This window comes from Acipenser ruthenus, chromosome 36, assembly GCF_902713425.1.
Source record: "Acipenser ruthenus chromosome 36, fAciRut3.2 maternal haplotype, whole genome shotgun sequence".
Lineage (NCBI taxonomy): Eukaryota > Metazoa > Chordata > Actinopteri > Acipenseriformes > Acipenseridae > Acipenser > Acipenser ruthenus.
This window is the reverse complement of record NC_081224.1, coordinates 1,933,698-1,960,718: the sequence shown is the minus strand read 5'-3', so window position 1 is coordinate 1,960,718 and position 27,021 is coordinate 1,933,698. Positions and strand designations below refer to the sequence as shown.

The 27,021-nt window shown below is 39.8% G+C and overlaps 1 long non-coding RNA gene across 1 annotated transcript; it reads left to right on the top strand.

Moving 5' to 3' along the window:
* Positions 1-6,592: 6,592 nt before the first annotated feature.
* LOC131706723 (uncharacterized) lies at positions 6,593-26,632 on the top strand. The gene is made up of 3 exons (XR_009310762.1): positions 6,593-6,990; positions 8,741-8,824; positions 26,411-26,632. It is a non-coding gene; the product is annotated as an uncharacterized LOC131706723 (long non-coding RNA).
* Positions 26,633-27,021: the final 389 nt, after the last annotated feature.

Here is a 27,021-nt window from a genome sequence, read left to right as displayed (position 1 = left end):
AAGTGACTCTGCAGCTGATGCATAGTTCACACACCTTAGTCTCTGTAAGTCGCCTTGGATAAAGGCGTCTGCTAAATAAACAAATAATAATAACCCGTAAGAACTTACGCGCACACCCTATTTGTTTCTTGCTATTAACTTTTTAAGATTGGTGAAAATGGAGGCAAACAAAAGTAAATCTAATTTGCATGCTTCTTAAATGCTGTGTAATGGGAGCGCACATTACAAGAAGCGCCCTCTCATCTGGACAGCAGCGCTGACAAGCACCATCAAGGGTAGATGATGATGATGATGATGATGATGCTGATGCAGCAGTCATTGCTGTGTTGACAGGGGGTCTGGCTTCTGATGGAAGTACAGCATAAAGAATACAAGAGCCGAGCTCCACAGGGGATATAGAGCTTGTAAAGAAAATTACAGCGAAATTCTTTCATATCCAGAGAGAACATTTCGATCATATTTCCAGGAGGCAGCAATCGTTTTTACCATAATGCGGCTGAGCATGAGTAAAGAAAGAAAGAGAGGGAGAAAGAGACGGGGACAGAGGCAATCATCTTCTCTGGAGCACAGGGGGAAGGAATGGGAATTAAGAATAGACCATGCATAGCATATCATATTTCAAATCTTACTTTATCTTGTGTCTTATAGGTTTTCTGCATGAACATTTATTTTGTTTGTTCGTTTATTTCTGGAAGAAGCCTACAGGCATTTTTAATATTACGAGTCATTATTTATGTATGTTTCTCCCCGCGGAATTACTTAAGGCTTTTCAATTTTCCGTATGGATTTGCATCCTTCGCTATCCTGGAGATTTTTTGGTTCTTCGCTTGCTTTTTTTGTTGTGTGAGGTCTGTTTTGCATGCAGATGCATTTGAAGTAATGTACTTTAGATGGATGTACAGCTATGGCCAAAAGTTTTGCATCACCTAGAATTTTAGGATTGAGAGGAGCATTACTTAGATCTTTTATTTAACATCATGTAATCAAAGAAACTACAAAATGATATTGCAAGTGTCTACTGGAAGCCATAACAGTAGTACAGTATTTCATGTTAGATTTTGAAATTTCACATATATACAGAGCGGTATGAAATTCAATATGTTAACATAACATTATTCAGCAGGTTTCATTCGACTTTATGAAGCAAAATTAGTTCATTCTGTCAGGTGATGAACAACCTTTGGCCATAGCTGTAAGTCTACAGAGCAGGAATTGAATAAGTTCTCAGAAGCAACAGTTTCTATTGGTTTAAAAAAGATTAATACAGTATCCTAAAAGCTTCCCTCTTCTCTGAGCCAGTGGTGAACAGAAAGAGAAACAAGGCTCTTACACACACTGAACAGCCTCCATCTGCTCCATGCTTGTGGAACAAAGAAAGAGAAAGGGAGGCTCTTGTGCTCTCTTAACAGCCTCCCTCTGCTGTGTGCTGGTGCAACAGAGACAGAAAGGCTCTTGTACTCTCTTAACAGCCTCCCTCTGCTGTGTGCTGGTGCAACAGAGACAGAAAGGCTCTTGTACTCTCTTAACAGCCTCCCTCTGCTGTGTGCTGGTGCAACAGAGAAAGGATCTATTATTCACTTAGCAGTCTGAGCCCTTTTACTCTATGAAGAGCATCCCTCAGCTCCACTTCCTTGAGCCACGAAGAAAAGTGAGCTGAATCAGAGCTTGCTTTGACAAGCTTGTAAATGCACTTTTAAAAGGGTGAATTGTCCTCAGCGAGGGTACAGAAGGATATGGAGAGTGAAAATGGTGCTTACGGTAAAGCAAATAAAACTTATGACGTGCAGGGCAGTTGCAGCCCTAATGGAGGCTGTTCTTTAGACGAAACTAAAAGAGCTTTCTCCTTGGTTTTCTTAATAATAATGTTGCCATACACAGTGTACAGCATCTAGATGAAATGCATGCAGGCTTTTACTGGACACAATAACACAAGGCCACATCCCATTACCTTTCCCTGCATTGAAAAGGGACTAGAAAAAGAAAGGAGATCCTTTTATGAACCCTGTCTGTCTCTTAGTCTTTTCTTTGATGTGCAGCCGATGCATTCCTCTGTCGTATAGCCTTTATCTGCAGTAGATGCTCAGTTTGTTTCTGATTCTTTTGTTTATTTTGCAAGCTGGATCATTTATTTAAAAAGACCACATGCTTTCTATCCTTGTGTAGTAATAATAATAAAAAATACTGCACTTCTACCACTACTACGACTACCAATATTATAAAATGTGAAAAAATATTTTAAAAAAATTATATTTCATAAGCTTATGTTGCAGCAAAAGCAAATAGCAAGAAGATACAGTTAAACAGAAGCGCACTGTTTTGCACACACACACACACAACAAGCTAACTGTGTGTGGAACGCAACAACTAGGCTATGAGAAAACAAAAGGGATACAATAATACCATCTTTATAGTTACAGTACTAGTATCAGTAATACTTCTCATCTAGGTAATAGTGAATTTCCTGTGTTTGAGACAGTTAAAATGATCTGTTGGTACCAAATCTAATAATAATAATAATAATAATAATAATAATAATAATAATAATAATAATACATTTTAGTCACACACAAACTTCATGTTGAATTGTGTGTAACAGAATTTCATTTTTTTCATTATTATTGTTATTATTATTTATTAATAATAATAATAATAATAATAATAATAATAATAATAATAATAATAATAATAATAATAATAATAATAATACCATTTCGATTTTGAAAACATGCCCTATAAAACTATAGGTTTACATTTTATTGAAGGCATCGCCATTCTTCTATCAGACTGGGACTTCATCATTTTTATTAATTATGTTAGTGTATGTCTTGACATGTGTTGATTTAAGTGACATTTAAGAAATTCAGCTTCCTAAAATAGGCCAAATGATTGGTTGGCAATAATAATAATAATAATAATAATAATAATAATAATAATAATAATAATACATTTTATTTGTCTGTTTATGCCCTTGGTACTGCAGTACATCAGCATCCTGGATGAGAGGAAAATTGAAGTTAATTGCCATTGACTGGTACTCAATTGTAAAGGTGAGGGAAGGACAGCATTTCTTGTTTTCAAATCAACGCATTAATGAATGGATTTATTGAATACCTACCGATTTTCAAATACTTCTGAAAGTCAGTTACGAGTATCAGCTCACACCTACTAAAAATAAACAACGACTAAATCCGTTGACCCTGTCTGTATTAAATTCTGATTTCCCTGACTATTACTAAACAAGGCTGCCAGGGAAGGTATTTTTTTTTCTCTTTTAGTACTTCCTGTCATTAAGGGATACATGACCTGCTGCTGGCAGACTGAATTGAGACATGCTGGGAAAGAGAACTGAAAAAACACAAGAAAAATAAACCATACAAAGGGACAAAACTAGTGAGCCAACAAAAGAGAGGCCAGGAGTCCTCCAGAGCGTTACCAAGGAAACCACAATTTAGAATAACACTAGAAACCCTTAACTCTGTTCTTTCTTAGTTGGGCAGACATGCAAATCTGATACACTTTTACACACACAAGCATCTTCACCCATTAAGTACCAAAAAAATCAGCACACAGGCTGTATTTATGTCACCTGATCCGTTACATTTAGATTTAACTTTTGTGGTTCACAAACTTAGAGTAAGTTATATCATAATAATATAGTTAGAGAGATTTTAAATAACAGGTAGATGCCAGTTAACATTGTTTTTTTTTTTTTTTACATTTTTGTACACTGCAGTTATACCTCCTTTCACACCTATGTATGTATATAAATCATCCAGTAATGCAAGATTAAAAAAAAAAAATATATATATATATATATATATATATATATATATTTTATCCTAAAGAGTCAAGCTAGACCAGTGAACCTGAATCATCTCTGTAGCCAGCCTTGGCAAAGCTAAGTGATGTATTCTTTCTGAAGAACTGCAATAAATTGAATGTGTTTTTTTTTTTTTTTTTTTGCTTGACCTGACTTAAGCATTAGCGAGATGCTGAAGGAGGGAGCAAGCTGAAGAAACACACTAAAAGTACAATAGCCAGTCTGGTCTGCTGTGTTAGCGCTGAAGTGTGCAACAGAACATTAACCCGAACGATACCTGATAGAGTTAGACCTAAAACTGTGCTAATATTGCTCACAAATATTGGTTATAGTGGAGTTGGTTGCACATACGTTAACGTCGCACTTTAAATTTGTCCATGCAACTTGAATACCGCTTATCCAGTTGTTCTGAAACTTGGTATTAACATTATGAAGCAGAATTTTTTTTAGTGTCCGATATGATGAGTCTCTCTGTCTGTACATCTGTCTGTCTCATGATTTCATTACAGACTCTTAAGTAAAGGGCTGACTGTCTGAAATGAAGCGGCTGGTTCACAGAGAGAGATTTCTCTTTGTGTGGCTCCCAGCTGAGACTGTTCCGTGGACGCAGTGAGAGAGATTTCTCTTTGCGTGGCTCCCAGCGGAGACTGTGATGGGGACGCAGTGCATTAAGCAGGGTTATCTGCATTTAGGAAGGAAATTCCTGTCGTCAATCTAGATTTAAAAGAGAGAGCGAGTCGACTCGCCTTGCCTCAACCTTCAGCATGTCGATATTCACTTTCACAAAGTACAGCTCTGGCCAAAAGTTTTGCATCACCCTATAGAATGAACTAATTTTGAATCTTGAAGTCGAATGAAACCTGTTGAATAGTGTTACGTTAACATATTGAATTGCATACCGCTTTGTAGTTTTCCATATATATTACGAAAAACTGACAAAAAATGAAGAATTTGACATTTTGAAATCTAATAAGAAAGAGTACTATACTCCTATTAAGGCTTTGGGTAGACTTTTGCGATATTTTGTAGTTTCTTTGATTACATGATGTTAAATAAAAGATTATGTTCATATAGTTTTTTTAAAATTTTTTATTATGTCCTAAATCCTAAAATTCTAGGAGATGCAATACTTTTGGCTATTGCTGTACATATTCCCAGACCCCTATGCTACGTATCCATTTAGAGACCAAGGCATGGACACCACATGTGCACCCATCTGCTCTTGTCACAAGGAGCTGTTGAGCTGATGCGTCAGTTAATCAGTTCTAAAACCACAGATGACTCTCGTTTACAGGGGTGAGCCTGGCATCCACTGAGTGTTCGTAAAGAGCAGTTGTGCAGTAATTCATAGTGCCATCAACCTTTTTACTATAGTAAAAGCATAGCAAAGTGTAATAAAGCAGAGTGAAAGCATGGTAAAGCCCAGGTAAGCATGCTAAAGCCCAGAGAGGTAAAGCATATTAAACACATGGTAAACTGGGGTACAGTAATTTCATATTATATAACCTTGGGTAAAAGCATGGGAAAACTTCAAAAAATATTTTGCAAATCTCCCAGGGTAAGCGTTTATAAGTTGCACGTCACCGGGTTTTTATTGTGATTTTTAGAACCAGAAGTTTATTAAAAGCTAGAAGAAAAAAAAACTACTGTAAATACTGACTGGAGTTGAGTCTAATAGTGGGAAACTATTGGGTGGAAAAAGCAACACATTGGTCAATAATATGATGTCAGAGGGCAATAGCATTTTGTCTCATTTAAAAAAAAAACAACTGTAAATCTGTAAACTAATATGTGAATGAGCCTTTTCTAGGTTTGGGTGGGCAAATGGCTTTGCCACAGAGTGAGTTACTGTGGCACCATTTGTACTTTTTTATTATTAAGAGATCAATATAAAAAAGGCAATCAAAGTAAACTGTGTTTGTGCGCTATAAAGATTCGACTGCGGCAAATCAGAAATATATAACCCGTCTGAACTATAATCGAATGTGAATGTATATGTGACTCCCTCAAAGGTGGAGTAAACAGTCATTTCCCCCTCTGTCTAGGGAGATACAGCTTTTGAACTATATAGCAGAATGATCTCTTCCCTAACTGTAGTCGGAAGTGAGATCTGGTACAGTACAGTATTACACCAGCCCGGCGCAGGGTCCCGTGTGTATTGCAATGAAGGATGGCAATTTTATCTGTGCTTTAGCTGCTGTACTGTACACTGCCCCTCTGGGGCCATTTGCAATACAAGCAAGGAACAGGAAAGGCTAAGAGATGTGTTTTCTTTTTTTAAATGGATTACATTTAAAAGTTTACCTGTGCCTGCTTCATGGGTGTGCTTTTGTTTTTCCTCGATTTAGAAATGGTTTGCTGACTCATTCTCTCTCTCTCTCTCTCTCTCTCTCTCTCTCTCTCTGGCACAGGCTGGCACGTCTGGAGCCACCGAAAGGACTGCTTGCCCAGGTGCAGAGTGTGCTTTTGGACTTTTTCTGGGATGGACTGCATTGGCTGAGGCGGGGCGGGTTGTACATGCCCAAGGAGGAGGTGGGGGAAAGGGGCTGATTGACGTCGCCAGCCGGACTGCCGCTTTCCGGCTGCAGTCAGTGCAAAAGCTGCTGTACGGACTGGACACTCTGCCCTGGAGACCGCTGGCTTGCGCCCTCCTCAGAGGTGGGGGTGCTCCAGCTGGATACAAGCTTGTTTCTGATGGACACCTCCAGGCTAAATACATCAAAGCTGCCCAGTTTCTACCGGAGCATGCTGGGGGCCTGGAGCCTGCTGAGGGCATGGACTCCCCCCACACCCTGCACTGGCTTCTGGAGACACCCATCGTGCTAAACCTTAGCCTGGACTCTGAGGTCTCCAGTTTTCCTGCCTACACTCAGCTGCTGGTAAGAGCCGGAGTCACATAGCTGTGCCACCTGCGGTAGTGCTGCTGGCAGAGTGTGGTAGAGCCTGGCTGCGGTGCTGGGGCTGCGCTGTGTAGACAGTTTCCTCTGTCCGCTCCGTGCTGCTTTACCTCCTCAGTGGGTGTTGCTCCTGAGGGGAGTTTTTGAGGACCATCAGCTCCCCCACCCACAGCCCCCTGCTTGTGTCCCCTGCACTAAACCAAAACGCCAGCCCCCCGGGACCCCTGCTGGGCATGAATGGACTGAGAGAGCTCCCTCTGGACAGCGTCAAGGGTAAGACCCACTATAGAGTGTGTGTGAAGGTCCAGTTCCAAGCACAGCTCAGGCAGCTCCTCGATACACACTGGAGGGACAGACTGGGGGTGGGGGAAGAGATAGAGCCGGGCTGGAGCAATCTGTACAAGCCACTGTGTTGCATACCATCGTTGCTGTTGATTCTCTTATTAGTGTTCTTAACCCTGACTCCTTTCCTTGCTTTCCTGCACCCGTTTACAAGCAGTTTTTAAATTTTTAGAGGCACTTTTTAGAGATCTTTTATTTATTTATTTATTTTTTATTTTTTTAAATTTAGTAGTCGCCAATTAGTTTTTTTGGTTGTTTTCTCCCCAATTTAATAGTTACCAGTTGTTTTTGTTTTGCTCAGCTCACCGCTACCACCCCTGCGCTGACTCGGGAGGGCGAAGACGAGCACACGCTGTCCTCCGAAGCGTGTGCCGTCAGCCGACCGCTTCTTTACACACTGCAGACTCACCATGCAGCCACCCAGAGCTACAGCGTCGGAGGACAAAGCAGACCTGGGCAGCTTACAGGCAAGCCCGCAGGCGCCCGGCCAGACAACAGGGGTCGCTGGTGCGCGGTGAGCCGAGGACACCCTGGCCGACCTAATCCTCCCTCCCACCCCGTGCGGCACTCGGCTAATTGTGCGCCACCCCCTGGGAGCTCCCGTCCTCGGTCAGCAAAGGAATAGCCTGGACTTGAACCAACGACATCCAGACTATAGGGCGCATCCTGCACTCTACGTGAGTGCTTTTATTGGATGCGCCACTTATTTACTTACTTATATTTGGGTTTCATTTTACAAAAAGAAATCTGTTCATTGATCAAATGGCAAATTTATTTTAGGGCAGGCTAAAATGGCAATATACAAGAGCAGGAAAAAAAAGGTGGAAGGTTTTTTGAATCATGATCTGAATTTATTATAGATGCTAGTCAAACACTAATGCATAATTTCTATTTTGAAGTTTGAAATAATCTGGTGTATTAATGGTGCAATATGCAAATTAGAAAATTAAGGCTTTTGTTTTAATCTGTAGGGATGCTGCTGACATTTCTGGATCCTGAATTAGTGTGTCTCTGTCTCCTTGCATTTGGGGGAAAAAAAATTGTAATGAATTAAATTAATTTATATTGATATTTTAGGATCCTTTTTATTTGTTTAAAATCAGTTTTTTAAGCATGGTGTTTTGGGGGATTTTAATGCTGATGTGCTGGGGAGGTTTTGTCCGATCCTTGGAGCCAGGTGGAAATTTAATCTTGTTATGTTTTTACCTTTATTGATCTTTTTTTTTTTTTGTCGAATGGATTTTAAGTTGAAATGATTAATAAAGGAACTTAATTAAATTCAAAGATACATAAAAAGATATGTAATGGGAGCCGATAGCCCCCAATGGAGTCTGTTTAAACATAGTGGTTTTACTGGTCCTGGCTTGGCTCATGACACTGTCTGATATATTCAGCAGCTGTGAGTGCAGTGTTGGTGTTCTCACCCCGAATAATTATAATTACTAATTAATGATAATGAATAAATCTCTCTCTCGCTCTCTCTCTCACACTCGCTCTCTCTGTCTCACACTCTCTCTCTCTCTCGCTCTCTCTGTGAACCTTGCTATCCATTTCACCTGTCAAGAAGGAATTGTTCGTTTTTTGCTGTAAACAATTGAGACACGTGCTTGAAAGCCGCACTAGAAAGGGCAGTCTCAAATGTGCGGATTTAGTGTGATGATGTACTTTTTTTTTTTTTCAGGTCTAATGATCAACTGCACAAGTTGAATCAGAAATGAACAACGATTGGGGAAGAAGTGGGGATGACAGTGCACTGCAGAAAAAGGTAAGAGAACTCGTTTTACAATGCTTACCAGTACGTCTTGGAAAGGGTTTTTCTCATGTATATTTTTATTAAAGTTGCCCTAGTCTGGGATGCTAGCCAGTGGAAGCGCCTTCCTGTGCTTGAGTTCTTTTTTAGACAGCTGGCATGTTGGAAAGAAAATAAGAAAATGGGTTTACGGAAATGTTGTGGTTCTTTTAAAGGTCATGTTTGGGATTGAATGATGTACAAGTCTGGGCTTGCTAGTGCTTTTGACTTCTTAATAAATAATATTCCTTATACTTACTTTACATCCTGTATATTGGATAAAGAAAAATGAAACCGCAACTGAACAAGAGGCTCCCCTCCAAGCAAAACGGTTGAATTTCACAGGAAAGGGAGTAAAGTTACGGTCCCAGGAGTTTTTGTTTTCATTACAGGAAGAAAGCTTAAAACTTAAATATGTGTTTTTTTTTTAAATTATGTCTCAATACTAAAATTCTAGGTGATGCAAACCTTTTGGCCACACCTGTTTAGGTAATTAGCTCAGGTGTGTCTTATTAAACTCGCAGGAAAACCAGGAATGGATCAAACTGATATGCAATGGGAGTCTTATTTCCATCCCTGCTTTACATTGTTCCATGTATCTTGAGAACCACCTCTGTCTTCCATGTATATTGAGAACCACGTCTGTCTGTCACCCTTACATTTAATCAGCTTCGCTTGCTTACCTAAAGACATCAAGGTCAGAAATACAACTTGCCCGATTTTCATTACGCTATCAACTGCCATTTCTTACTCTCTGCTATTCTATGCATACCCTTGATATAAGTCAAGGTCATCAACTTCTTTGCCGTGACTCTACTTTTGAATTTGCAGCCGTGGTGGGGGAATTAAGTTACGCTTTGCCAGGGAAAGCAGACCTCGAGCCAAGACAGAATTTTGATGACTTGAGTTTGAATTAATCCACCCACGAAAGAGAGCCACAGGAATTTGAATGTCCATCCTCGCAGACGCGGCCTCGGTTTAACGTCTCAACGGAAATTGCTTGTTAACGTTGTAGAACGGAAATGGCAATAAGACTCCCGTTGCATAGCAGTTTGCTCCATTCCTGAATTTGCCGTGGGTTTTAAGACTCGTAAGAAGCATAGATGCAGTCCTTAACGCTTTAGAAGTGTTTCCTCTCTCTTGAAGTCAGTAAATACCATTTATATTGCGACCAAGACAAGTTTACGTTGCACAGCAGTTTTGATCCCTTCCAGGTTTTACTGTGAGTTTTTAAAAAGACACACCTGAGCTCGTTACCTATACACTGTGGCTAATTAAGCTCCTAGTAAAACCCAGAAGGGGTGAAACTGCTATGCAATAGGAGTCCCATCCCTGTAGAAGCTTTTCTGGATGATCAATACTAGTCTTAGGTTTAGAGGTTATTAAGTGCACACTGTGCAGCAGAACCTTTAATTAAACCCTGTATGGCACCCAATATCATTCAGTAACACTGTACCACCTGTGTGCCTTGTCCACAGATACACATGAAGCAGCAAGCAAAACTACTAATGTCGTTGTAGATATAACTTGCTGTAATCCTAACTTGTTGCGTCCTATTTCTTATTGTAATTTCGTTGTATTATTACTGTAATCTATACTGTATTTAAATATTAATCTTGCATTGTAGCCCTTGTAACACCTGTAGGTCACCTTGGATAAAGGCGCCTGCCAAATAAATAAATAATGATAACTGTTCAAAGCCAGAGGAACTGCTTGTTACTTTCTACTGAAATAATAATGTATTCAACATACAAATAAAACTATATTATATCTTCCAAAATGTCTCGGCACTCTCTACTTTCTATCTCTGCTCTATTTTATCATCACATGGCAAAACTCATTGAATCGCTTCTGCAGCTAAAATACTGCAGATTAATACAGAAAGATAAAAGACAGAATAACCTGCATTGCAGTACTCTCTTTTTTTGCCATGGAGACATAAAGGCATGAGAAGCTTGTTTAAATTTTTTGATTGCTGAATCCAGGAGAGAGATTTGTGATGATAGAAGACAAGCTTAGTAAAAAAAAAGAAAGAGGCGTCCTATATAATTTCAAAAGTATAAAAGGATCAATGAAACCAAGAGAAAATAAAGAGCTCCTGTGAACTGAAAGAGCGAAAGGAGGGCGAGGACTAGACTTGTTACGAGGTTGCAAACCATGTTCTACAAGGAAATGAGAAGCTGGAAACAGTTCACTAACATACAGGCTTTCAACATTAATACCAACTCTGGACATACAAAATGCTCTGTAAAAAAATCTTGAACCTTTAATAAAAGGAACACACACACACACACAGGGAACCTAATAAGGATTTACACAGTGAAAGAAGAATCAACAGCAATGTGTTTACCATACCAGACCAAACTATACCATGCCAGGCCAGACCAGACCAGACCAGACCATATGTGGCAGGGTGCTCCGTCCCTATGTGTATTTTGTGTTATATGTTGTATGTTATGTGTATGTATTGGTGCACGGAGTGTGGGTTATGCAGCACAAGTGATGTAAAATGAATAATTGTATTTAGGAACAGGGATTGCACAATCACTCCACGTGCAGATTAAAGTGGGTATAAGTAGCTCCCAAGTGGCGCATCCAGTAAAAGCACTCGCGTAGAGTGCAGGATGCGCCCTATAGTCTGGACGTCATCGATTCGAGTCCAGGCTATTTATTTGCCGACCGAGAACGGGAGCTCCCAGGGGGTGGTTTACAATTGGTCGAGCGCCGCCTGGGGGAGGAGGCCAGGGTGTTCTCGGCTCACTGCGCACCAGCGACCCCTGTGGTCTGGCCGGTCTGCCTGTAAGATGCCCAGAGCTGCGTTTGTCTTCTGATGCGGTAGCTCTGGATGGCTGCATGGTGAGTCTGCAGTGTGGAAATAAAAGCTGATGGCACACGCTTCGGAGGACAGCGTGCGCTCGTCTTCGCCGCTCCCGAGTCTCAGCGCGGGGGTGGTAGCGGTGAGCTGAGCTAAACAAAAATAATTGGACACTATTAAATTAGGGAGAAAACACAAAAAAAAACTAATTGGCGACTACTAAATTAAAAAAAAAAAAGTGGGTTTTAGTATGGGGCACGGGGAGCACAATTAGTTCACGTGCAGATGTACCGAGATTCCAATTGAATGATTGATTAGCAATCGAGTCTCGGTACAGCTGCATAAAAGAGGCAGTGTTTCACTCACTCGGGGTTGGGTGTTTGGGGCGAAAGAACAGGAGAGAGAAGGACAGTAAATTAAAAGGCAAAAGCAATTGCTACCCGTGCTGACACCTTCAGCACGATACTTGTTTGTGGTTTCGTCCATTTGTTTTGGCCACCACACCATTTTGTTTTGTGTCAGTGTTTTATGTTTCTGTGCAACCTTTTTATTTTACAATAAACCGGCGCATCAGCGCGATTTCATCACTCCCCAGCCCTGTCTGTGTCCTGTGTTCTTCCGGGTCTGACGTCACTGCTCAAGCCATCCTGTGACACCAGACCAGACCATACCAGACAATGACACATACATATTTTTAAAGCTTAGCTTTAAAGATGTTGTTGAGACAGCATTCCGGATAGAACCTGGATGTGGGTTCCACAGTTAATAAACTCAGGAGTTCCAAAGTGAAGGAGCTGGAATTTAGTGAAGAAACATCTTAAAGTACTAAGACCCACAGTCATTTTGCAGTTTTTCCATGCTTTCCCTGTGTTTATACTATATCTTCATTTACCTTCATTTACTCTGTCTTGCCATGTTTCTTTTAACATACATTACCATAGCTCTCTGGGCTTTACAACGCTTGCCTCTGCTTTATTCTCATGCTTGTATAAGGGAATGTATATGGATGTCATTACTGTTAGCAGCTGTGCAGAGGACCAGAGCGACCCGTTTCAGTCACGTGACTTGGCCAGAAGCTTCCAATTTGTTAAATGAGCAGCCTACGGGCTGTGAGGACCCCAGGGGTTCCTGTGGTATGAAATTGCAACCAGTGAACAATGTCTGGGCTGCTGCATTAGCAGGGAAACCTCCAGCAGTAAATGAAGCTAAAAAGATGCTCAGATCTTTTAGACTTTATAGCAAGTTCTGCTGTTTAATACGTAACTAGGCATGTCACAGGCACACTATGGGGTTCCTGAACGAAATCAGTGGAGGTACAGAATGCAATTGCAAATACTTTGATCAGGTGCACACTAATTGCACGCGTGTTTATCAGCCTCGAAACCTCCCAGCATTTTTGACGTATTCATTCAGCATCTCATTAATAAGCTGGTCCCAGTGCAGCGGACAGCACATCAAGCAAACGTCTCACGATCATACAACGATAATATAGAAAAGTATTCATGCAGGTGCGTAGTTTACACAAGGAATTCATTTCCAGAATGGTGGTGGGATAAATTGACCCTAAAAGAAACTTAATTAAACATAAATTAAATGGCAAATGTTTAGAGACCTCTACAGCTATGGCCAAACGACTGTTCCGGGGACGCAGTGAGAGAGATTTCTCTTAGCGTGACTCCCAGCGGAGACTGTGTCGGGGATGCAGGGAGAGAGATTTCTCTTAGCGTGACTCCCAGAGGAGACTGTGCTGGGGATGCAGGGAGAGAGATTTCTCTTAGCGTGACTCCCAGAGGAGACTGTGTCGGGGACGCAGTGAGAGAGATTTCTCTTTGCGTGACTCCCAGCGGAGACTGTGTCGGGGACGCAGTGAGAGAGATTTCTCTTTGCGTGACTCCCAGCGGAGACTGTGTCGGGGACGCAGCGAGAGAGATTTCTCTTTGCGTGGCTCCCAGAGGAGACTGTGCCGGGGACGAAGTGCATTAAGCAGGGTTATCTGCATCTAGGAAGGAAATTCCCATTGTCAATCTAGAAAGAGAGAGCGAGTCGACTCTGCTTGCCTCAACTTCAGCATGTGGATGTTCACTTTCACAAAGTACAGCTCTGACCAAAAGTGTTGCATCACCCTATAGAATGAACTAATTTTGCTTCATAAAGTAGAACGAAATCTGCTTTCTAGTTTTCCATACACTTAACGAAAAACTGACAAATTGAAAAATGTGACATCACAAAATCTAACATGAAATACCGTACTTCTGTTATGGTTTCTGGTAGACTTTTGCAATTTATCATTTTGTAGTTTCTTTGATTACATGAAGTTAAATAAAACATCTAAATTCTGTTCATAGAGTATAGGTTTATTTTATTTTTATTTTTTTAATTATGCCTCAAACCTAAAATTGTAGGTGATGCAAAACATCTTGGCCACAGCTGTAGCCGAAACATTTTTTGAAATGCTTGCCACTGAATTTATTAATTTGCTTTTAATTTTTCCAGATTTTACAGTAGCACTACTGGGTGTTAAATAGTTCTGGGTGATACATTGACTCTACCTGATTTCAAATTGAAATTAAAGTCTGGAAAACTAGACACTGTGACCCAAAGCAGAACAGTCGAGGGACGTGTGAGACGTCTGATTTTCCTGTATAGTCTTTTTTAGTGAGTCTGAAACTGTGCCGAAAACAATAATGCACTTGTAATCTTGTAAACAGCCTCAATGTCACTGGCATCCAATTGGCTTTACACAAAGATTGTGTCAAAGCCTGCAAATAGCCACGTCAAAGCTAATTATGTTTAGTGCTTCAAATTGTATGTGTTTCTTGGTTCGCTGGCTGGACAGATTACATTCTGTTTATGATCCAGCCAATTATTGATCTTTGTGGCCGTAGCGTTTTTATGGCAGGTAAGCTGGGAGTGCAATATGAGCCCAGGAAGTGTGTATGAAATGAGGTCTTTGTACACAGCAATGTGAAATGATTTTTCGGTTATCTGTAAAGAGGCTGGATCATTATGTCAGATATCTGTAAAGAGGCTGGCTCATTATGTCAGATATCTTTGAGGCAGGATCATTATTTTTAATTTCTAATTTTTATTTAGGAAGACCATATGAGCTTCAGGCAGCTTGTTTATAAAGGCATCCTAAAGAGTACATGAGCAGGTTACAGGTTTCAAAATAAAAATAATAAAAACACATAATGACAAGACAATACACATTATATTTTCACAGCACATACACAAGGCCTGGAAGTACTGGAACAACTTTATTTTTATTTTTTTTAAATTACAACAGGAGGTCCTGCGGGTAACAGGTTCCAGTCTGTAGTAGCAGAAACAAACAAAAAAAAACAACGTTTTCTTCCCACAGCACTTTTTACAGATGGTACATTGAAGTATTTTGTGCCACAGAGGCTGTATTTACAGGTAAACTCATGAAACAAGCTGTTTAAATAAACTGGAAATGTGTTATGAGCCCCTTTTAAAAATAATCAGATTCCAGTGATAATTCCTTCTGTTAGCAGGTGCTAGCAAATTGAATCTAGAATTCAAGCTGCAGTGATGCTCCAGTGGAGTACGCTGAAGTACAAACCTACAAATCCTATTATAGAGTGTATCGATCATCTTCAGTGATTCCTTACTAGCAGTCCTGTAGATCACATCATTATAGACTACAACAGGGAACAAAAGTTGCTGGGCTAATTTAAACCTTACTGTAAAGCTGAAACAGTGGCGCTGACCATACAGGACTCAAGCTTCCTTCCAATTTTACTGCATACATCTTTAATGTGTTTTTCAAATTTAAGAGTTGTGTCAATATTAACCCCTAGATGTTTAAAAGTGTCAACTCTCTCCAGTGGTGTAGTATTACAGGTAACAATAGAAAAAATTGAACTAGTTTGTATCAATTTCTCCAAACCAAATAGCATGATATTTGTCTTTTTTTCATTTAAGGTCAGACCATCATCAAACCATTTTTTGAAGTTCAAGAAAATTGCTCTGTAGTATCTTAGTTAAGTCATGGATATTATCAGAACTATAGTAGACCACAGTATAATCTGCATACATATGTACAGAACCGTTCTTGCAGCTATTCAGTATTTCATGAATAAAGAGGTCCAAGAATTGGTCCTTGTGGGACACCTTGGGATATAGGCATGACGTCAGATTTCAGACAAGACAGCAGCTTGAGAATGTTTCTGATTTAACTATGATAAACCACGACAAGGTAATACCTGTAACTCAAAGATTACTTAACTTATTAAGGAGTATTGTGTGGTCAACTAGATCAAAAAGCTTTAGAGAAATCAAGAGAAATGGCACCAGTGAGTTTCTGTTCCCCTGTAGCCTGTGTAAAAAGACCTTCATCACTCACGGTTCTCTGCCCCTTTTAAAAACACACCCAGACACAGGAAATTGATTTTTCACACGCTGACGCGCTAGTTTTTAATTCACAAAACACAATAAAATAAACACTTAGCTCTTAAATGAGCACTAACTAACCTCTCAGGACGGCTAAGCCATTTACCTGCCCGACAACAAAACACTCTGTTCTGTAAACTTACACTTTTTCTGTCCAGGAAGCAGTGCACCCCTTCTGCCTCCTTTTCCTCAGCAGCCCTGAGAAGACTGACTGCTTCTCCTTTGTACCCTGCACCTGGTCCTAATTTACAATTACTAACAAGGTGCAGGGGATAGTTAAACCATAAAACAATTAACAAATTTAATTAAACAATAAAGCAAAACAATGAAATTAAAACAAATGTGCATTTTATCCCACACAGGGAGGATTAACCCCCTCCCTGCTGTGTTACACCGGATATATATATATATTAGTTTTAGTAATGCAGTTGTGGTCGAGTGAGCTTTTCGAAAAACCAGACTGATAATCAGTAAGTTATTTGTTGTTAGATAATTAGTCAATTGGGTTTGCACAATTTTTTTCAATAGTCTTTGATAATGCTGTTAAGACCGATATAGGCCTATAATTACCAGGTGCTAAGACATCCCCACTTTTAAAGATGGGAGATACTGTAGCTTGTTTTAAATGGCAAAGCATTTCACTAGACATAAGAGACATATTAATTAATATAGTGAGTGGACTTTTCAAGGGGTAGGCAGTCGCTTTAAGGAGTCTGGGTTCTATCCCATCTGCACCTGCTTTTTTGGAAACATCAATCTGCATTAAGAGTTTATATACTTCACCCTCATTTACCGAGTCAGAATTGAAGCCAATAAGGGTTTCATAATCAAGAGTTTTTAATGTACTTGTGTATTCAGTATGTAGGAGGCTGTCCAGTGGTTAAAGAAAGGGGCTTGTAACCAGGAGGTCCTCGGTTCAAATCACACCTCAGCCACTGACTCATTGTGTGACCCTGAGCAAGTCACTTCACCTCCTTGTGCTCCGTCTTTCGGGTGAGATGTAGTTGTAAGTGACTCTGCAGCTGATGCATAGTTCACACACCCTAGTCTCTGTAAGTCGCCTTGGATAAAGGTGTCTGCTAAATAAACAAATAATAATAATAATTCACTTAGAGATTGGCACTGGGTCACTAACCATTTTTCCTTGCAGGTTTAAGTGTGAGGTAAAAACCATTTCCCCTCTATTAAATAATGTATTAATACCCTGCCAGAAGGTACATGGATTTTTAAAATTTGTATCTGCATTAAGAGTTTATAGGCTGTTAAGGCTGCACTTTTATTTCTCAGTTGCCTGTGTAATATTTTATCAGTATGATCTCTGCCATGTCTGATCTCTCATACGAAACAGCTCTATTAGGTCTGACTTTACCCAAAGTAAGTGATGTTATTTAACTCGCATTTTCTTAAACAGGGCATGTTTATCGCACACCATTATGAATTCTGAGTAAAAAAATAAATAAAAGACCGGGCAGATTTTAAGTCCGGAATAATATGAAGCTTATCCCAGTTTATGTTCACTGCATTATTAACAAAGGCATTCAGCTCAAATTTCCGAAAAGAGCTGTACCAGATCATTTTGGCTGGTTCTTTATTTGTTTTAGCCTTCCAAATACAATAGACTGGACCATGGTCGCTAAACTCATCTGCTAGTACCCCACATTAGGTCACTGCCTGAGTTTTCGAGACCATAATCCAGTCTGTAATAGAGTGATTACCTAACTGAGTATTTATCCTAGTAGGTTGATTTTTGCTTTTTCAGAACTCCTATCTTCCAGTTTAGGTTTACATCGCCCATTAAAATCAATTCCTTGCCCAATTCCATCTCTCCTAAAAATGTACTCAAGTTTTCAAAAGTAGATGGATCAGAGGAGGGGGGCTCTGTATAGACAGCCAACAGTCAATTCCTTATTTCCACCTTATTTAAGTATATAGCTTCTAGAGGGTCAGGTTTTTTTAAACAGAGGATTGAAACTTCTTTGATATAAACAAAGCAACCCCCCCCCCCCCCCCCCCCCCCCTTGTTCAGTCCATGCGGTATATCATAAGGTTATCTATTTCAATTTGAGCGTGGTCGATTTTATTGGATAACCATGTTTCAGAGATAGCGAACACATCAGGTTTATGAGTTTCAGTCCAGCTTCTAAGCTGATCAATTTTTGGTAACATGCTACGAATGTTGATATGAAAACATTGTAGACCTTTGATTGTAGACCAATTTACATCTTGCTGAGTCTCACACGATAATATACTGTTGTTCAAGACCGGCCATGCTTTAGACATAAGTGGTCCAGGGTTTAGTTCAACGTCCCCACAACGTATTACATGCAAATAAACTTTACCAAAAATATACGTGGTACAAATTTCTCCTGTATATATGTTTAGATTTTACTACTTGATTCGATGGTTTTGTACATCAACAAGGACATTTCCATGCTGGTCTCCACCAACTCTCATATCCTAGCAGCAAAGGTATCTTTCGTGAAACTTCAGAATTTAAATTAGTCAAGTGTATAGGGTACTTTAGAAGGAACACAATTTGGGTTGACTTGTAGCCACTGGTAATAGGTTGTAGAATACATATCGAATCATCGGTTAAACGTTTATAGCCTTCAGAAATTAAAATAACAATTAAAAAAGATAATAGTGGCCATTTTCTATGGTTATAAAATAAACTTCAAAAACTGTTTTACATACGGTACTTCAGACTGCTTCCTAGACACGGACAGGCACAGACAAGCGCCGCACTTTGAGCGCCACGCACACGCGCCGCGCTTACCTGCACAGGTGTTCTTTAGTGTCCGCCAACTCTCATGAGGTCTCAGCTGCCACCGGAGTTCATTGAGTTAGACACAGTTCACAGTTTTTAAGCTGTTCGGTTTGAAGTAAAACGCAGTACAATGTTCTTGCTTAAGGAGCCAAGAGCAGATTCTGCAGAGTCCCGCACACAGTAGTTCGTGAGCTTATATCAGATATCTGTAAAGAGGCTGGATCACAATGTCAGATCGCAATCCCTTTCCAACGGGACTACTGCTTCATGCGTTTGCCAGGATATTTTGTTGGATGTGCCAATGCTCATTTTCAGAGTAATTACCTTTAAGAAATGTGAAGTTGTTGTTAATTAAATGGAGTAAAACGTGTTAATTACTCAACACAAAACAAATGCGGTCCCTTGGTTTCCTTTGTTTATACAATGATTGAGTATCAATCACTAACTATGTAACAGGGTTATTTACCAGAACTGCGTTGTGATAAAAACTAAATCTCGTTCATATTTTATAAGTGATTGTTTGTCTTACCTTTCTTTATTTCAGCAGTAGACAGACTCGCAAACTTGAACACTCTTATTACTCCCAGCAGGGGTGTTGCATCTCTAATTAAATTTACTGCCACATGCGATTGAAATCACATTAGCACGCAGTAAAGCAACAGGCACTAATTACACATGCATTTCATTACCACAAAGCTGTCAAGGTAACCACAAAGCTGTCAAGGGCTGATTCAAGACAGAAAACTCAACTCTTCTCAACCCTTTAAGGTACAAGGGACATATCTGTCCCACAATTACAAGTGAGGCTAACTTTCTTATTTTTGCAACGAGGTGCACAAAACAGTGTTTAAAATTTACTGACTAGGTTGGATCTGGTCTTCTAATTTGTCAGTTTCCTCCTCGTGATACTTGAGTCACTTTCATGTAATCAATTTTGAACAACCACTCAGTTCCTTGCATACCTTAAGTGGTTAATGTGTGCAGAGATTATTCCATTATTATTATTATTATGGTAGGGTGGGTGGTATGTTCTAAAGAAAACCTCTACCCAAGCCCCAAATGTATTCATCTGTTTTACCAATTACATTTTACTTTTTCAAACCTAGAGTGGAATGACCCCCAGGGTTATAAATGGCCTCCCTTGGTCAATTCTAGAATCCTTAAGCTGAGGAAACAAGAAGCCACTTTGTGGCTTGGAGACTTGGTTTCAGGCCACTGCGTGGCACACCAGGGGAGACTTGGGGTTTGATCCAGCAAAGTTGCCACAAACCAGGTTTCAAGCCACTGTTCCGAAAAAAGTGGCTTTGTGTTCCCTCAGCTCTACACACTGGTCAATTCTAGAATCCTTACAGAACGATTAAGAATATTGACAGTGACACAACAATGGTATTGAAGAGGCTAACTGCACGTTTTAAAACTTATTATAATGGGTGGATGAGCATTGTGGAGAAAATGCATGAAACAATTTTCTTAGCTAGAATTACTTTAAAAGTATATATAAAAAAGTATATATGTAACACCTGGCCAATTAGGGCTGTGTAAAAAGTTATTGTAGCCAACTATGCCACTTGGGGGTGAGTTCAAACCCAGGAAAATGTACTTATATGACACACAACCGCAGGTCCTTATTCAATCAAGTGGGGGTCACAGTATTCTTTCAATAAAAACCCAAGACGAGAACTTTCATAAAACAGGTAGAACCCAGGCTTTATTTCAGTCGCAGCTGTACCAGGAAGGGGTGGCTGGAGACGAGAAACGTCACTGACAAATAACCACACCCCTATTTACTCAAAAGTAAAAGAATGAATATTCTCACTTTCTTAACACGGACGCCACAAGCTCCGCTTCGGCCCGTCCTTTGCCGTTCCTCTCTCTCTCTCAACCAGATTGCAATCTCACGAGCCTCTTCTCAGACACCATTAAATAAATAGCCAGCAGCTTAACTCCATGAATGATAATTAACGAGGACAAACCTGCGCTTTCAATACAGTAAAATGAACACAGCATTCCAACGTAAGAATGAAATATAACCAAAGCAATGCAGCAGTGAACAAAACGGTGCACCTGGTTAAAATCGAGGGGAGTTCATTAAAGAGGCAAATCTCTGTAGCCACTGATTATCCCCTATCAATTGCATTGGGTTTGATTCCAGATGTATACAATTAAAGTGCTTCACATGGTGCCATTCTAAGAACCCAATACTAAAGTGGCAATATTGATTTTATTTAAGCCACTGCAACAAATAGAATAAGCATTTGCTTGTTACATATATGTGTGATTTATTTATGAACCAATGCACTAGGCTCTAAAAAATGAATACTTTTCACAAGCCCGCTAATTAAACATTTGACTGCGTTTCATCTCTGTAGTTCGTGCCAATGCCAATGTTTCTTTATGTCACCAGAGTTTAATTTGAAGGGTAAGTTCTCTTATTCAATAAAGGGTTATGCATAAAACACAGCAGAGGGAGGCTTAATGGAAGAACAGAAGAAGATTACTGGAAAATACTACAAAAATTGCTGCCTACTGTTATTTAAAGGCCAGGCATTTAAGACAAGCTATCAGTGTCTCTGTATATTCACTGGAGTAGAACTTCTAATAAAAATGTTACATATATATATATATATATATATATATAATATGATTTCACGTCATATAATATTGGTATATTTCTTCTCCCAGGGATGGTAATTATAAGAAAGCAATAAGGCTTTCCTGACTGGAGCAACTCTGCAATCATATAGTTGAACGGAGCATGTCTCTTTGGTTGGGGAAGAAAATTGCTTTTTATTTGTTTCAAAGCGCTTCTCCGTTTCAGAAATAACAATTAACAGCGAATATTCGCCTTGTGTTAACACAGTAGTTAAAAGGCAGGGAAGCAAGTGCATTGGAGAATGACAAGGCAAGACGTTTTAAAATTTGTGCCGTGAATGTGCAGTAGGCTCTGTAGTAGCGGTGTCCTGGCAGGTGAATGAAGACTTTATTTGGAGGAATTTAGATGTTTACTTCGAGGTTTGTTCTCTCGCTGGTAGAACCCATACGCTAGCCCCTCCTCCTCTGGCCTCAGTTTGTAATAAGCTCTGCTTGTGTAATTGACTCCCTATCCATCTTCCGTCTTTTTAATTTGACAATGTTCCGGGTTTCATTCACTAAAATAACCCAATCAATATTTTTGTCTTGTGGTTTCTCAAACTAGGGCAGCCTGTTCTTTTTTTTGGCTCTGTTTTTACCACTTGTGTACTGAAAAGGCCTGGCATCCCGTACAGATTTGAAAATAGTGTAGAATTGTAAGTGTGTTTAATAATGAATCTGCCAAGGCTGTTGTGTTCTTAAAACTCTGTACTGGATAATTCAATCAGATCTCGTGCGCAGCTAAACAAGTACCATCTTTGTTCTCTCTCCCTTCTCCCTCCACCCTAAACTAATCCATCCCTGAGTCAATCACTCAGGCATGGCAAGTCAAATACTACTGCATTAACATTGTATCACGCTGCACAAGTAGTTAACATTAGCTGTTCAGAAGTGACAGTTAATATGATGTAGCTGATTGATGCCAGCAGATGGTATTGATGTGTAAACATCACATTTAATTCACTTTTGGTTTAGGTGTGTTAATGTTGTACGTGCACATGCATGTGATGCTATGATCATTTTCAATTGCATTTTTGCCATTGCGTGGTAAAGGCTGCTTACAATAACCTCTGCGATCATGTTAATACAAGAGGAGTAAAGAAACTCCACAGAGCTGGCTTGAGGGGACTGTGTACCAGACAGCAGGGTGTGAGTGGGACATGATCACAATCTCCAATCCTGCAGGTGCAGGATCATTGAAAAGCCGGCAGCAAGTGCCTTTGAGAAGCAATACCCCCTTTCCCAGGCTGCGACCAGGAGCAGTGAACCAGCTCCTTTGTAAACCCTGTGTTTGTGTGCGTGTGCGTGTGTGGCAGTCATTTCTAGGAACAGGAAAAACACTTAAACATTTTCTGGTTCGCAATAACATTATGTTTTTAGCCTGTAAATAATTTTAATATCTTGTTAAAAAAAAAAGACTCTGGAGCAGCCAGATTGTAAGTAATAATAATAATAATAACTACTGCGCTATCACATTCTGAATAAGTACATGAATAAGCTAGTCTTGTATTGATCTGAGAAATGAAAGCATGCTCTCATTAAATATTCTTGGCACGCTTCACACAGCACCTAATGAAAGCGACATCTCAAAAAAGCAGTCGGTACTGGGAGCCCACACCAGACAATTAGCCTTTAATAAAGCTGCTGATGATGCTAATTGGAGATTTTCAAGTCATCAGCCGACTTCTGTGATATAAAACGCAGAGTTTTGCGAGTGAATTTGATTCCAGAAATTTTTTAACCGTCTTTATTAAATAAATATAAAAGGACGGTGCATTTGGGTGGGAGTCTGAGATGTGTGTGTTTCTGAAAGGAGCTATATGCAGAGTCTGAGAAAGTGGGATCAGCGTAGTGTGTTCACTGGACAACCCCATCCTGACCCCATTCTCCTGTGTGATAGCGAACACACTGCAGATTAAGAAGGCAATATGGCCACGTTAAAATATAATACAATCTTTATAGCACTCTTCATGCCGGCATCACAAGAACTAATGACCAAAGTCCAGGTAAAAAAAAATATACATTTTCAGCCAATGTTTAAAAGCATTAATTGGGTCGGTATCTTTAATTGTCCTTAATCAGTCATTTAGCAGATGCTTTTATCCAAAGCAACTTACAGACTAGGGGGTGAACTCTGCATCATCAACAACTGCTGCTGCTGCAGAGTCACTTACAATTGGACCTCATTTGTTTTACATCTCATCCGAAGGACGGAGCACAAGGAGGTTAAGTGACTTGCTCAGGGTCACACACACAATGAGTCAGTGGTTGAGCTGGGATTGAACTGGGAACTTCCTGGTAAGAAGCCCCTTTCTCTAACCACTGGATCACCGAGCCTCCAGGGCAGTGTTGAGCATACTGTTATGATGTACATTCTTTGAATTCAAATTTGGCCTTGTCAAAACCCAACACACCCATCCAGAGCGTTCTGAAAGCCAGTGGCTTTATTTGCAAGTCAAGCTGGAAAATTTGTATATTTTCTTTTTTATTTATTTTATTATTTATTTCTTAGCAGACGCCCTTATCCAGGGTGACTTACAATTGTTACAAGATATCACATTATTTTTACATACAATTACCCATATATACAGTATGGAGCAGCAGTGTGGAGTAGTGGTTAGGGCTCTGGACTCTTGACCAGAGGGTTGTGGGTTCAATCCCCAGTGGGGGACACTGCTGTTGTACCCTTGAGCAAGGTACTTTACCTAGATTGCTCCAGTAAAAACCCAACTGTATAAATGGGTAATTGTATGTAAAAATAATGTGATATTTGTATAATGTGAAATAATGTATAATGTGATATGTTGTAACAATTGTAAGTCGCCCTGGATAAGGGCGTCTGCTAAGAAATACATAATAATAATAATAATACAGTTGGGTTATTACTGGAGCAATCTAGGTAAAGTACCTTGCTCAAGGGTACAACAGCAGTGTCCCCCACTGGGGATTGAACCCACAACCCTCTGGTCAAGAGGTCAGAGCCCTAACCACTACTCCACACTGCTGCCCCGTTTTTCTTTAACTACCTCTGCAATTTCCATGTCAAAAAAAGAGAAATGAATAAATACAAGTGTAAAAATTCCTCTCCACAATGATGAAGGGGAGTGATGAAAATTGTACCGAGGCAATTAAATGGCAGTGTTTCGGATTACAGCTCGTGGTGAAGCACAGGCTTGCTTTCTTGAGTACAGATGCCATCATGGATAGAACGCACTGCACAGCACAATTCGAAATTAAAAAAAACTGAAAAAAACTGAAAAAAACACTTTTCTGTTTAATAGTACAGGTAAATCCTGACTGCAGGGTCGGGTTTTGTGTTGAGGTTAATTAGTTATGTTATTATAAAAGACATCGCCGCAGTTTGAGCTTCACTTAGAGATGTTCTCTCCCAAACCGCACAGGACGTGTGACACCTCATAAACAATAAGAGATTCCCTACACTCGCAGTATTCAATTATGCCATCCTGTTTCATTACTGCCATTTGGTCATTTGAAATGAAAATTGCTCCTTTCCCAAAAGATCCTCAATTGTATCAGGGCTTTCATTTTTCAAAGCACCTGCGATTGCCCAGTCAACATTTGAAGTTGTATAACCCAGCTCTCCATTTGCTTCGTTGTGCCCTTGAGCCTGAGGTTGGTTACTTTTCCAGGCTGTGGAAAGCCTGATGTGATTTTCAAAATCAGCCTGTTTTTTTTATTATTCTAAAAGGCTTTTGTAGACAATTCCCCCAGGTGCATTGTCTCATTATCATTTTGCACAGCTTTCATTAAACCTTTGAAACACATCCTTTGCTGAATTAATTATAATTAATATACAGTCCTGAAAAACATTATTGAAACACCAAGTAACCCATATTCCACGGTTTTCGATTTTTAACCACAAGAGTACAATTTGCTTCAAATGTCACACTGTGACATATATATTGAAAACAGAACATTTAAAAACCGCACATAGCTCTATATCCAAGGATAATTCAGGCTCCAGGATACTCATTATTATTATTATTTATTTCTTAGCAGACGCCCTTATCCAGGGCGACTTACAATTGTTACAAGATATCATATTATTTTTACATACAATTACCCATTCATACAGTTGAGTTTTTACTAGAACAATGTAGGTAAAGTACCTTGCTCAAGGGTACAGCAGCAGTGTCCCCACCGGGGATTGAACCCACAACCCTCTGGTCAAGAGTCCAGAGCCCTAACCACTCCTCCACACTGCTACTCATCAATCACTAGAAACACTTAATGAAGATGAAAGGTAGTCGATAAGCTGAAAACTCACTATTTTAATAACTAGCTACATGTTGGCTTCCACCTTCTTCAGACAGCATGGTAGAAATAGCCAGGCAGACTAAAGTTGTTCTTTAACTTTCTTATATTACTACTGTACCTTTATATCTCTGTTACTACTAACATATGAATATGCATTTCAGCTGCAAAATTGTCATCATTGACACTGAAGCATTAACAAGGCAAGGATAATGAAGAGGGATGTAACCTATATGGGATTAAAAGACTAATATATGATCATGTTACTGCAGCAGTTGCTGCTACTTCCTTAGGCGTTTGGTATACTGATGCAGCTCTCAACAGCAAGGCTCAGTGTGTCTGCTCCAGCCCATGCTGTGAGTCAGTCCTGACAACAGCGCATTGGTTTCAGCTCACCAGCCCGCTGCTCTGCTGATCCGTACTGATCTCCACCTGGCAGGGGCTTCACTCACTAGGGGGCAGTATCCTTCAGAAAAGGTGTACCATGTAAAGCATGTTGTGCGTTTCCTGTCTCTTTTTTTTTTTTGCTGTGATTTTTTTAAGCTACAGGTTTGTAATTTTTGTGGTTTTTTAACTAATTTATGTCATTACTAACTGTAATGTTTGTCATTCTAACTAATTGTCGTTTCTAACTGTGATTTCTGTCATGTTTGTTCCACAGGAGGTTGTGTGGTCCAGTGGTTAAAGAAAAGTGCTTGTAACCAGGAGGTTCTCAGTTCAAAACCCACCTCAGCCACTGACTCATTGTGTGACCCTGAGCAAGTCACTTCACCTCCTTGTGCTCCGTCTTTCGGGTGAGACGTAGTTGTAAGTGACTCTGCAGCTGATGCATAGTTCACACACCCTAGTCTCTGCAAGTCGCCTTGGATAAAGGTGTCTGCTAAATAAACTAATAATAATAATTTCTAACTGTAATTTATGTCAATTCTAACACATTTTTGTCATTCAATTTGTTATTTCTAACTGATTTCTGTCATTTCTAACTGAGATTTCTGTTCAGGTTTTCTAAGGGTTTGGACAGTCATTGTCTATGAATCTGAAATACAGTTGTAACAGCTGTACATCCTCACTAAGCATTTGTTTTGATGCACTGATCCAAAAGCCCTCTTTTTATCTACCTATCATAGACACTGCTGGCTTTCCATGTGCAACAACATGAGTGCTTCTGTTTGACTGAAGAAGAGGAGGAAGAAGAGGAGGAGAGGAGGAATGCGGATACCAATTTATTTTTAATATTCCGTTGTGGGTTATAAAGAACAACAAATTCAACTC